We start from the raw sequence: 14,713 nt of genomic DNA on the forward strand, positions 1-14,713 counted from the left end.
ACATTTGAAAAATACTTCATATATGTTACCTTATTTAATCCTCAGAATAACCCTGTGAGGTAGGTGTTTTTATTCCCATTTTACAGATAATGAAAATGATGGTTGATAGAGGTTAAGTGACTCATCCAAGGTCACACAATTGTAAATATCAGAGATAAGATTCAAACTCATATATTCCTAACTCAGAGTTTAGCACTCTATTTATTTTATCACTTAGTTGCTTATATAGACATGTTTAACCAATCAGTCAAGGAATCAATCAATAAGTATTTTCTTAAGAATCTACTTTTCTTTTGATACTGTGCTAGGCACTTAGGATTTGAATACAATTTAAAAAAAATAGCCCCTACTCATAAAGAACATAAATTCTAAAAAAGGAAGTTAACCAATGGCATGGTCCTGAAGAACCTAGGATAGAAAGGAAGTGATTGAATTGGAAAAAAAAAATATTTTTGCATCAAATTTCTCTGACAAGAGTTTGGTATCCAAAATCTATAAATAATCCAATAATGGATTCCTGCCCAAGTCTTACTTGGTCATTGTTTGGGCCCTAATGGCTCAGAGTAAGTGTAAATAGCAAATGTTTCTGTTTTTGGCCCAAAACCTTGAGAAACTTTCCCTCCCAGATTGATTTTTTTTGACTAGGTAAAAAAGGCCATTCTCTGCCTCATTTCTTATCTAGCCTTAGTGTTGTTGAATGGACTTGTCCTTAGTCAAACTGACACATGGGAAAGACCTTAGCTTAAAAAGGCCAAGGTCTTCCAATGTATCCTGGGTCATCTTCTTTTGTCCTGATCTATATCTGGCCACTGGGCCCAGATGGCTCTGGAGGAGAAAGTAAGGCTAGTGACTTTGCACAGCCCTCCCTCACTTAAATCCAATTCATTTTCAAATCATGGCATCACCTTCCTGATGTCATGATCCTCTTTGATAATGAAGACAAACAATGATATCCAATATATATCAACATCTGTCTATCCATGGCAAACATACATGTATGCATTAGTATGTATATATTTATCTATGGGTATACAAAATAGATAGGAAAATGACAAATAGAAGGTAGTTCAATATAAGATACGTCAATACAACAAAAGGGAAGAGACTAGGATTTGGGATGATTAATAAGCCTGCATGTCAAAGTGTTGTTTGAGTTGTATCTTAATGAAAAGAGGAAGGATTCTAAGAGAGAAAAGGTATGAAAGAATACATTTCAGACATGGGGGATGACTTGTGATAAAACATGGAGTCAAGAAATGGAGTGTTGCATATAAGGAAAGAAAGAGGATCAGTTTGACTAGATCACACAGAACAGGTAAGAGGATTATTGCCTAATGAGGTTAGAAAGATTCACTGAGAAAAAAGCAATGAGGAGGTTAAAAAGGGAAATGAGGAGTTTATATTTTAAAGCAATGGGGAACCACAGGAGTTGTTTGAGTAAAGGGTGTGATATGATCAAATCTTAATGAAAATCATTTTGGTAGCAGTATATAGGATTGACTGGAGTGAGGAGAGAATTTAGGGAAACCCATTGCAAAGCTGTTGCAAAAAAATCTGAGAGAAAGGTGGTAAGGGAATGAACTAAGGTAGTGTCTATACGAGTAAAGATAAAGGGTCAGATGTGAGAAATATTATGGAGGTAGAAATGGCAAGATAGGCACCTGATTGATTATAGTTATTGCTTTAACATGGGTCTGATAACATTGGCTATTTTTGAATAGTTGTTCTATTGCTCTACCTTGCCTGGCTGACCTATTGTGAAATTAGATGTCTTCTCTCCTTTCTAACCAAAGCCTTAAGTCAATTCCCTTGGTTGAAAATACCTGAAGTGGAGTCTGAAAGTTTTTGACCTTCCAGATTCTTGATGGTGACTATTGTATTCTGAGTAAATGTCAGAATCCTTGCATAAATCCTGACTTCATTAAGGGTTTCACATTACCCAAGTCATTGTGGAGCCAGGTTCTATTATCCCATAACTATTCATTTGGAAACTATTCAGTTTGTTATTGTGGTTCTACACTCAGTATATCGTTTTATGTTACACAAGTTTACACTAGATTGTTTTTTATCAAAATGTAAATTCATTAATTTGTAATTGGAATGTTCTGAAAAGAGTCATTGGCCATCATTCAATTGTGTTGATACATTCTAAGAATTAAATTATTGATCAAAATGTCTCTTGGTGAATGTGCATCTTCTTTCAGTCAGTCAGTAAGCATTTATTTTGTGGTAAATATATGTCAGTCACTGTGCTAAGCATTGGGAATATGAAGAAAGATAAAGACAGTTTCTGTTTTCTGGAGCTTGAGGTCTAAGAGGAGAGATCACGTGCAAACAGTTCTAACAAACAAAAAAGATACATACAAAACAAACGAGATACATACAAACAAACAAAAAGATACATACAAGATAAATTAGAAATAATCAATCAGTGTTAAGAGGCATCAGAAAAAGTTTCTTGCAGAAGGTGAGATTTTAGTTAATACTTCAAAAGAGCTAGTGAATTTAGAAGGTGAAGATGAGTTTGAGTTATGGAGGGCAACAACAGGAAATGCCCTGAGTTAGGAAAAGTAGAAAGGAGACCAATGTTACTGGATCTGAGAATATGTGGAAGGTGTAAGAAATATGAAGACTGGGTAAGTAGAAAGAGACCTGGTTATGAAGGGCTTTTGTATTTGATCCTAGAGGCAATAGGGAGCACCTAGATTTGAGTGATTAAGGACATGATATGGGTGAACTCACAATTGGGAAAAATAAATTTGAGAGTTGAATGTAGAATTGACTGGACTGAGGAGGGGGTTGAGGCAGGGAGAAAAACAAAGAAGGTGTGACAATAGTCTAGGCATGAGGTTGTGTAGGCTTGAACCAGGGTGGTGGCAGTATGAGAGGAAAGAAATGCGTCAAGATATTTCAATAGGACTTTAACAGATTGGATACTGAAGGGCAGGAGAGAATGAGGAATCAAGGATGACACCTCATTTGTAAGGCAGGAGACTGGGATCATTGGGAAACTCTCATAGTAATATGGAATTGGGAAGACAAAGGCAAGGTTTTGAAGGGAAAGATAATGAAAAAATATAAAGCTATTGACATAACCATAATTAGTATGAAATTAAAATTTTTCCACATATCAGTCAATTTATTGACAAGCCTTAATAAAGTGTCTACCATATGCCAGGAACTGTGGAATAGTACCTGCCTTCAGTTAACTTACATTCTCGTAGATGGATATCTAGTTTCTGACAAGTAATATATAAAATGGATGGAAAATATATATAAACTGATTATGTTGGCATCAAATACCATTAGAATATTCAGAAAATCCCATTTTCAGTTGGGGGCATAAAGATGATGATGGTGATAACATTAAGTACTTATCTACAGCACTTTATGTTTGCAAAACAATTTACATCTTATCTCATTTGGTCCCCAAAAGAACTATGTGAAGTAGGTGCTATTATTATCCCCATTTTCAGATGAGGAAACTGAGGTAGGAAGAGGTTAAATGGTTTGTCTGGAATCACACAGACAGTAAGTGTCTGAGGCCAGATTTAAACCCAGGTCTTCCTGAGTGCTCTTTCCTTTTCCTTTTTTTTTAAATAAATTTATTTATTTTTACTTTTCAACATTTACTTTCTCAAGATTTTGAGTTCCAAATTTTCACCCCATCTCACCCCTCCCCCCAACCCAAGATGGCTTGCATTCTGAATACCCCTTCCCTTAGTCTGCTTTCCCTTCTATCTCTCCCCCCCCTTCTCTTATCCCCTTCCCCTTCTATTTTCCTGTAGGGCAGGATAGATTTCTGTGCGCCATTTCCTGTGTTTCTTATTTCCTAATTGCATATGAAAATATTTTTTTTAAACATGTGTTTTTAAAACTTTGGCTTCCAAATTTTCTCCCTTCCTCCCTCCCCACTCACCCTCATTGAAAAGGCAAGCAACTCAATATAGGTTATACATGTGTAGTTATGCAAAACACTTCCATAGTAGACATGTTGTGAAAAACTAACTCTATTTCCTTTAATCCTATCCCACCCCCCCATTTATTCTATTCTTTCTTTTGACCCTGTCCCTCCTCAGAAGTCCTTGCTTCTGATTACCCCCTTTCCCAATCTGCCCTGCTCTCTATCATCCCCTTACTCTCTTGATACCCTTCCCCCCATATTTTCCTGTAGGGTAAGACAGATTTACATACCCAATTGAGTGTATATGTTATTCCCTTCTTAAGGCAAATCCTATGAGAATAAGAATCACTCATTCCCTCTCACCTTCTCCCATTTCCCCTTCATTGTAAGAGCCTTTTATTTTCTGTTTTTTTTGGTGAGATGATTTTCCCCATGCTACCTCTCCCTTTCTCCTTCTCCTAGTATAATCCTCTTTCACCCCTTAATTTTATTCTCCAGATATGACCCCTTCAACTTCGACTCACCCTGTGCCCTCTATCTATCTATCTATCTATCTATCTATCTATCTATCTATCTATATGTACGTGCATATAATTTTTTCCCTTCAACTACCCTAATACTGACAAAGGTCTCATGAGTTACAAATATCATCTTTCCATGCAGGAATGTAAACAGTTTAACCTTAATAAGTCTCTTATGATTTTCTCTTTCCTGTTTACCTCTTTGTGTTCCACTTGAGTCTTGTATTTGAAAATCAAATTTTCTATTCAGCTCTGGTCTTTTCCTCAAGAATGCTTGAAAGTCCTCTATTTCACTGAATGACCATTTTTTCCCCTGCAGGGTTATATTCAGTTTTGCTGGGTAGGTGATTCTTGGTTGTAATCCTATCTCCGTTGCCCTCCAGAATATTATATTCCATGCCCTGTGGTCCTTTAATGCAGAAGCAGCTAAATCTTGTGTTATCCTGATTGTGTTTCCACAATACTTGAATTGTTTCTTTCTGGCTGCTTGTAATATTTTTTCCTTGACCTGGGAACTCTGGAATTTGGCTACGATATTCCCAGGAGTTTTCCTTTGGGGATCTCTTTCAGGAGGAGATCGGTGGATTCTTTCTATTTCTATTTTGCCCTCTGGTTCTAAAATATCAGGGCAGTTTTCCTTGATCATTTCTTGAAAGATGATGTCCAGGCTCTTTTTTTGATCATGGCTTTCAGATAGTCCAATAACTTTTAAATTCTCTCTCCTGGATCTATTTTCCAGGTCAGTTGTTTTTCCAATGAGATATTTCACATTGTTTTCTAATTTTTCATTCTTTTGGTTTTGTTTTACAGTGTCTTGATTTCTCATAAAGTCCCTAGCTTCCAACTGCTCCATTCTAATTTTTAAGGATGTATTTTCTTCAGTAATCTTTTGGACTTCCTTTTCTATTTGGCCAATTTTGCTTTTTATGGCATTCTTCCCCTTATTGGCTTTTTGGACCTCTTTTGTCATTTGGGTTAGGCTATTTTTTAAGGTGTTATTTTCTTCAGTATTTTTGTGGGTCTCCCTTAGCAAGCTGTTGACTTGTTTTTCATGATTTTCTTGCATCACTCTCAGATTTTCCTCTACTTCTCTTACTTGCTTCTCAAAATCCCTTTTGAGCTCTTCCAAGGCCTGGGACTGATTCATATTTTTCTTGGAGTCTTTGGATGTAGGAGCTTTGACTTTGTTGTCTTCTTCTGGTTATATGTTTTGATCTTCTTTGTCACCAAAGTAAGATTATATAGTCTGACTTTTTTTGCACTGCTTACTCATGATCCCAGACAATTACCTGAGTTTTAAACTCTTTGTTAAGGTAAGAGTCTGCTTCCAATGTGGAAAATGTACTGTCCCAAGTTTCGGGGGTTTGTACAGCTGTTTTAAGAGTTACTTCTAGGGACCTGAAAAGTGTCAGTTCTTCCAAGGTACTATGATAAGGGGCGAGGTGTTTTCTCTCCACTGCCACAACAAGCTTTACCACTCCAGCACTCTTCCTCGCCCCAGGACTGGCCCTCAGAACTGTGACACAGATCCAATCACAGGCAAAGCAAAAGATTCCTGCCTCAGCACTGGCAAAGAGATTCCTGCAATCCCCCTCTGATCTGTCACTTGATTGCCCCTCAGTCTGTCTGCTGAAGCTCAGGAGGCAATTGCTGTCCTGGGCCGCACTTGGGACTTGCGACTGAGGCCTAGTTTTTCTCTCACCACAGTCACAGATTTTTCCCACTGACCTTCCAAGTTGTCTTTGGTGTTAATAGGTTGTGATGTCTGGAAACCACCACAGTTGCCTGTGATTCAGTCCTCTGAGGCCTGCGTGCCCATGCTGAACTGTGCTCCTCTCCCCACCCAGCGTGACATACCTTTCTGATCAAACATCCAGGCTGTCTTGGGATGGAAATTTGTTTCACTCTGTCTTTCTGTGGGTTCTGCTGCTTTAGAATTTGTTTAGAGCCATTTTTTTACAGGCATTTGGAGGGGTTTGGGGGAGAGTTCAAGCAAGTCACTGCTTTCCCTCTGCCATCTTGGCTCCACCCCCTGAGTGCTCTTGTCACTGTGACACTTAGCTTTAGTTTTCTTTATCTGAGGCTTAGGAAGAACTAGGAGTTCCAAGATGGGGAGATGAGAAGAAAAATCATTCCAGGCTATCCCCATTCTATGAAAATAGAATTACATGTAGAGTAAACAAGTATACCAGTTAAGCAATGCTAAAGTATACGAGATAAAATTATGTGTAATCAGCCTAGAAAGATAATCAGGAGGAAATTTGTGAAGAGTTTTAAATGGCAAATGAAAGTATTTTCATTTTATGCTCAAAGTGATAGGAAGTGACTAAAATTTTTTAAGCAAGGTAGTGACTCGTGTTCTTTAGGAAGATGAATTTGGCAGCAATGTGAGTGAGCATATTGGGGAGGAGAGAATTTGGATGCAGGGAGACTAATTTGGAAATTAATGCTATAGTTCAAGTGAAAGGGGATAAAGGTCTGAATCAGATGGGTTTTGGTGTAAGTGGAGGGATTGAAATAGATGTGAAAGATAATATGAAGGGAGAAATCAAGATCTAGGATCTATTTGAATTGGGGAGCAGAGATCCAGTGGAAGTGAATTATGGTAAGGGACAATATAACTAAAGGACAATATACTAAACTTCTGTGTGCACTAGAAGAGATTGGGAATAAGTTAAGAAAAAAGGGACATATTTGAGAAAAAGTCAATGAGTTTTGTTTTGGACATACTGAATTGGAAGAGTCTGTGGGGATATCCAAGTGGAGATGTCCAGCAGACACTTGAAAATGGTGGACTAGAATTCAGAACAAAAATGAAAGTTAGATATGTAGATTGGACAGCTATTTGCAATGACATTGTAGTTGAACCCATGGAAACTGATGAAATTGTTGAAAGAAAGAGTGTATAGAGAAATGAAAGAAGGTCTATAAACCCTGACCTATGTCTGGACGTAGAAGACAGAGCATCATTGATGATTTTGTAAAGGAGACTGAAAAGATGAAATTAAAAAGTTATCAAGAGAACTGGGAGAAAACAAACTCAGGCAATTGGGAGTATCCAGAATTAAAGGGATGGTCAATCCCATGTTTAGTCAGAAAACAGATTTCAATGGGTTGAGAACTGAATGGGAGGCATGAAAGTAAAGGCAGTGAATGCAAATAGGTTTCTCTAGAAGTATGGCTGTAAAAAGTAGGAAAGATATGGGATGATGACTGGAAGGAATAGTAGAAATGTGAATATTTTTGTTTTTCCTTTAGGAATAGGGGTGATCCCAACCATATTTCTTGGTAGCAGGGAAGGAAACAGTAGAAAAAGAAATCTTGAAAATCCAGGGGAAGATTGTTGTTTTTTTTCAGGGTTTTTAAAAAGTTTATTAAATTTCATTACCTATTCTGCTGCAGGGCTGAAGCTTGATCTGTATAAAATAACTTCAGTCAGGCAGTTTATTAAAAAATTAAGTTGGTATTGTTCTGCATCTGACACCAGTGACCTAACTGATCTCAGTAAATTATTTCCATGTAGAGAAAACCGAATGCATTTTGAACAAAACTGATAATGGATGGAGTTGAATGGCCACTACAACATTACTGATTTAAGGCTTTTTGCAGATAAAATTCTATCTTTGTGTTAGTACATGGTCTTAGAATTCATTTTTACTACACATGATGCAATGGATTCAGAACTTGACAGACACTAAATTGAAATTACTAAGAAGAAGTTGTGCAAAAGGTGCAAATAGTAAAAAACATTTTTATCCACTCATTTTTGAGTAGTTAAGATTTTTTTTTCCATGCCATGGTATTATTTCAGAAGTGTTAAAGTTGCTAACCTTCCATATACTACTAATTTAGGAAAAAAAAACTATACTGGGCTGTATTCTTATGCTAATTTACTTGAAGATCCTGTGTTCAATCCTCAATGGATTTTATGTATCTCTCATACTCATCCTCAATTATCAGTTCATCAAGTTCTGAAGGGTTGCTGATCAGCCAATCATCTTCATAACAAGATTTGTTGACAAGTCCTGGGTCTTCTTCAAGAGCTACATTAATTTCAGTTACTTCTCCTGTTAGTGGAGTACAGAGTTCATCGGCAGCTTTCACGCTTTCCAAATCTCCAAACTCATCTTGTTTGTTTAATTTTGTTACAACTTCTGGAATACTACACTAAACTACATCTCCCAATGCTTCCTGTGCAAAATTGCTGATTCCCACCATTCCAATACCATTTTCAGTTGATATCCATTCATGCTTGTCTGTGAATTTTTGAACTGCGAGTCACAAGGCACTAGTGCAGAGACCCTGGGAGATGGTGGCCGCTAGGAAGGGAGGGGATCCACAGCGGCAGCGGACCTGAGGTGGCTGGGAGTGAGGTCAGGGACCCAGGGGTCTCAGCCCAGGCCTCCCCCACAGGGAAGAGGCAGCAACCTGCACGCTTCTGGCCACTTGCAGTTCCATCTTCTCTGGGAGCAGGGCAGTCCAGGAACCTGTTATTATTTTTTAAACTGAAGCTGGGGACCATAAGGGAGAAATACTACATATAAAGTGTTTTGGTTAATTTTCATGAACTAATTCTTTTCCTCTTTTTCTCTATTTTTAGTTATAAGAAATTAGTCCAAGAGTTGGAGTAGGTTAATCATGTAAAACTGAAATGTATCAATATAAAAATATTAAAAATTAGGAAATAGTTCAAGTAACATGATAAAGGAAGTTATCTATTAGGGAAATTTTTTTGTTACATTGAATAGCTTTGTTAAGGCTTGATATCCATGAAATATAGGATCAACACAAAAAGTAGTACTGCAGTATTCTCTAAATATATACTGATCAAGTGATGTGAATTTAAAAAAAAAGTTCTCTGACAAAAAATTACACCTTATTAATCATGAAACATGAAATTAAACATGAAAGATGTATTATAACTGTGAATATTAAGAGAAATGAAAATCAAAATAAGAAAGATATCTCCTTATGCATAGCAGAAAGACAAAGGCAACAGAAAAAGGAATAGTATATGTTGGAGAGATAATGGATATGTAGGCATATCTTAGCAGATAAACTAATGTACCCTTAGCAGAGTCGTGAATTGGTCCAAGCAATTTGGACTTATGCTAAGAAAGTGACTAAAATACTACAGGATACTATACTAGAACTGTCAGGCACCTCAGAAGCCTTCTAGTGCAATTCCCTCCTTTAACAAGTATGGAAAGTGAAGCCTGTAACAGATAAGTAAGTATATTACCTGATTAAGGATACAAAGGAAAGGATATTAGCCCAAGTCCTCATCTTCTAGGACACTTTCCAGTCGCTGCTAGGCATGTACCCCAAACAGTGTAGTGCCTTTAGCAAGACACCTGGTTTCAATGATTAGAAGAAGATGGAAGGAGGAAAGTTAGAAGTCTAATATGAATGACAATTTCCATATAGAATGGGCAACTACTCAATTGCAACCTTCACTGGCTCATTTTATACTTGTTCTATAAATTGAAGTATTAATCATATCTTTTGTCTTTGATTCTCTTCCATTCTTTCTCCAATCTCTGCTGATGAAATTATTTTCATGAGTATGACTTCCACTATCCACCCTAGGAGGTTAAGTCCTCAGTCTCTCTTTTTTTAGAGTACCTTACATACATCTCCAATGTTGTACCAAATATCTCAATGTGCATGTTCTGTCAGCAGATCAAACAATGGCCACAAACAGAATCAACATTTCCCCCCAAAACTGTTTCTCCTGTGGACTTCCCTAGCTTTATTTATTCTCACAATCAAACTTGAAATTACAATAATATTTAATCAATTCTTTCCTTCCTCTCCCTCTAAAACTCTCCACATACAAACATTAAATTCTAACAGTATTATCTCTGAAATACATATCATAACCACTCCTATCATTCCAATCAGTGATACCTCCCTTAATTCAAGCAAGTTCATTAAGTCTTGTCTATACTCTAATAGCAACCTCCTATTTTGTGTCTTTAATTTCTGTTTCTCTTTGCAAGATAATATTCCTAATTCATAGCTCTGATTATATCACTGCTCTTTAAAAAAAGAATAATGACTCCAATATGAATAAAATAAATGAAATCCATATTAAGTCCAAACTCTCTAACCTTGTATCCATAATTGGATTTACCTTTACAATTATATAATTATCCTCATATATTCTACATTCCAGCTTTATGTTGTTCACTCATTTCAGTTTCAGTAATAATGATGATCATCATCATCATAATAATAATAATAACTGTAGCACTATGTAGCATGTACTGTGCCAAGTAAGCACTTTACAAATATTACCCAATTTGATCCTTACAAAATCCCTATTACATAAGGATTATTATTATCCTCCTTTTAAAAATGGGAAAACTGAGACAAACAGGAGTTAAGTGACTTTCCCAAGGTCACACAGTTAAGTATGAAATTTGAATTCAGGTCTTCCTGACTCCAGGCTTGGCACTTTATCTGCTGTGCCATCTTCTGCACTTTGCTGGAAAACTCACTGTGTTGTCTCATTCCACTTTTAAACTCTTATGTTAGAAAGTTTTCTCTTTCACTGAACAGATCTATTTTAGTGAATTCTATCCATTCATCTGCCCTCCAGAATGAAATATAACAAGTCTTATTCCTTTTCGCTTCCTACTATCTTTCAAATATTTGAAGGTAGGTATCTCCCCCTGCTCTCCCCACCCAAATAATATGCTTTCCAACATCAACATTCCCATGTCCTTCAACATTTCTTCATATTGCAAGGACTCTAGTTCCTCTTTCATCATGACTGTCTTCCTCTGGACACAATTTAATGACTTAACTCCTGTGCCTTCACCTAATTTCAACCTCTTTGCTATTATTGCCAGTTGCTGTTTTCCAAGGTGGAAATTCTTTGCTAAAACATGGTCATGGATTATGATGCAAATATTTTGTCTGTGACCATTCTCCTAGGCTCCAAGGCTGGCCTTGTTTGTGTCAATTAGAGAAAACACTGAATCACTTTTTACCCTTCAGCAGCATGTAATCACTTCCTACAAAAGTGCTCACTAAAACTCCTTTTTCACCTCAGAGGATTCTTAGTCAATGTCCTTGATAGGAGAGGCTAAAGATACTAACAAGCTAGACTTCCTGCTGCTGAGTAGCAGACAATATAAACAGGTATGACCACTAACTTTGAAGGTATCCATCACCATTGACATTTTTATTTCATTTTATTTTTGGTTTTTGAAATGAATTGAAGAAAAAAAGAATTATTTTAACATTTTATTTTTGAAATCAAAATTTATATTTATATTTTAAGTTATTACTCTTTGTTACTTTGTTTTGGGGAAAATGGTTTATAGATCACCCCTTCCATAACTGTTAAAATTAAAAAAAAAACTACCATTACTTTCTCTTGAACTTTACTATATTTTTAAAAAATAAAGAAAAAAAAATCCTTGTATTTTCCACAACCTTGATTAATAGCCAGAACAAGTATTATTATTCTAATTTTTAAGTGAGGTAACTGAAATTCTGAGACTTATTCAGAATCACAAAGCTGACATTTAGTAAAATATAGAGTGTCTTGCCTCTACATCCTAGCATCCTGTCTCCTATATTATATTGTTTCACACATTGCCATAGGGTCCTCTCACATTTCGTGCAAGAGAAAATAAATTATGTCAGGCCTAGGAGAATATTTTTTGAATAAAATGTTCCCCATTGTATATATGGTCTACTTAACCTCTTTTTTATGGTTATCACCTTACTATCTTTGCATGCTCTATGAATAGTTGTTACATGAAAGCTAATCTTAGTTAAATGTTAGGGTTCTAATAGGGAGAAAGATTAACTGGAAAACACCCTGTGTAGTTAACTGATGAGTTCAAGAAAAATATTCAACTTCATTTCAAGACACTATGGCAGTGTTCCACTTAGCCTGATAGAAAGCAAAAGGTAAAATAAATATTAAAAAAAAACAGACCCAATGATATTAAGTCTATTCAACGTCATACCAAGAAAGTATTTAAATCTAGGTTATTTGACTTTAAATCCAGGGGTCTTTCAACTGTTGTCATAGTACTTGGGAAATGAGATTCATTTCTGAAGAAAAACAAACAAAGATGATTCGATATCTAAACTTGTGCTAATGATGTGATTAAACCTGAAATTTTCTTCTATCTCCTCTCCACGGATGTACTCTTTTTTCCGTCTCTGCCAAACTTAGACTCTGCTTCTGGGTTTTCTATCTCTAAAAAAGCTATTCTTTGCCTTACCTTGTTGAGGTCCAGGCTTCTGTGGCCCTGCTCATTTACCCTCCCTCCACCTCGTCTTTCTATCATCCCCTTTCTTTCTGTTGCTATCCTCATCTATTTATCATCTATCTGTTTGTCTGTCTGTCTATGTCTGTCTGTCTGTCTGTCTGTCTGTCTGTCTATCTATCTATCTATCTATCTATCTATGCATTTAACCAGAAAGTCCCTTCTACCTCCAAGCCCTGAAAACAAGAAATCTGAAATGCCTTGTTTTATCATACTTTCCAGGTTGAGGATGGAGGACGGACCAAAGGCTATATTACACAAACTATAGCTCAAAGAAAGGATTTGACTGGCAGCAGGCGAAGTGACAGCAAAAACTGGCCACCTGAGCCCAGCTGCCATGTCCTGTACATAGAAAATATGCCATAAATGTTGCTGACAGACTTGTCACTTTGTTATAGTAGTGTTAAATAATCTCCCCTCAACAACAACAAAATCACAAAAACATTTTGGCATTTGGGCTTTCATCAGATAACCCAATTGGTCCTACACTGAGGTCAGCCACAAATATTTTAAAGAAAGAAGAACTAACTTTGTGCATGAGATATCTATTTTCTGGATGTTTTACGAGCTTCTGAGGAAAAAGAAAAGCAGGATTGGGCTGACATACAATGTAAGTGTGTGCCTTTCCATCAATATATACTAAGGGAGGCCTTGTCTTTTCCCCTAGCAATTGCACCTTATGGATTTTTTACCTTGTTGGTAACACTTTTTCTCAGGCTTTCACTCCAAGCCCTGTCAATATTAGTACTGGAAATGTATTCTTACTTCTCTGTAAACTGACCTCTCCCTCTTTCATACAATAACAGCCTGACCTATGGCTTCAGGAAAGAGTTTCTTTTGAAGATTGTCACCTGTGATGTTTCTTTTTTGCTTTGACTGTTCTACCAACATGTCTTAATTGATTGTCTTTGCGCTGGGGAACTAAAGCTTTCAACTTTCAAAATGCCTCACTATGAATAATAATCTTGAAGAAAACTTCTTGCTTCATGATAAATGTAGTTATCTTATATTTGTGGAGAGAGTCAACTGTGATAAAGTAAAGAGAGAACAGGCCCTTGAGTAAAGTGGACTTAGTAGTCCTACCACTGTCCCATGCAGTCTGTGTGATACTAGACAAGTCACATCACCTCTTATTGCTCCAGCCAAATCTCATCAAGTATAAATTGTGGGACAAATGCCTTTTTACATTGGTAGAGGGAATCGCCTCAACAGGATTTCCCTATACAAATGACATTGCAAAACAAAAATTAGTAACAATCACAGAGGGCTTCATTTAAAAATATTTTCACTAGCATGGTTTTATTTGAATATTATAATGAATATCATGTGAATGAATCATAATTATGTCACCAAGGCAGGAATTATAATCCCCATTCTGCAGATTGGAAACTGTATTTTCAGAGGGATAGTTGATTTGTAATATCTTATACAGTAAGTAGAAGAGGCTTAAACTCCAAAACTCAGATAGTTGCTTTTCTTTTGACTGGTGGTCTTTGTTTTTGTTACTATTATTATTTGTTATTTCATTGGGAATCTATAATTTCTTTGATGTGGAGAACACTCTGCATGAAAATGGCCTCTATTAGAGCTGATCAGTAATTTCTAGCCTTAGAGAGTTGCCCGAGGCTCTGGGGGTTAAGGGTCATATAGTCAGTTTATATCAGTTGAAGGATTCAAATCCAGGGCTTCCTGAGAGCACAGCAATCTCTCTATACTGTCTCCCCCAAAAAGTTAAAGTTCAATTGCATTCCATAGACAAATTCACTTTTTGAGATGCATTCAAACCTTACTTCAAAGATCTTCAGTTTCATCAATACTTTCTTCACTGATAGAGATGTTAACCTTTATATCTTAGAAAATAGTTTTTGTGACTTCTTAAGACAAAACAAAAGTAAGTCATCATCTAGACAAAATATTTCTGCTGCTGAACCTGTCTGAATTTACTTAAGCTGGTCTTTAAGTCTATAAAATAAAGGAGCTAGGCCAGATAGACT

At 36.5% G+C, this 14,713-nt stretch overlaps 1 pseudogene; it reads right to left on the reverse strand.

The window, feature by feature from the left end:
- Positions 1-8,334: 8,334 nt before the first annotated feature.
- Positions 8,335-8,883, reverse strand: LOC114031776 (annotated as a pseudogene).
- Between the last annotated feature and the right edge of the window lie 5,830 nt (positions 8,884-14,713).

The sequence above is a fragment of the Vombatus ursinus genome, unplaced genomic scaffold (assembly GCF_900497805.2).
Source record: "Vombatus ursinus unplaced genomic scaffold, bare-nosed wombat genome assembly UNPS02015255.1, whole genome shotgun sequence".
Lineage (NCBI taxonomy): Eukaryota > Metazoa > Chordata > Mammalia > Diprotodontia > Vombatidae > Vombatus > Vombatus ursinus.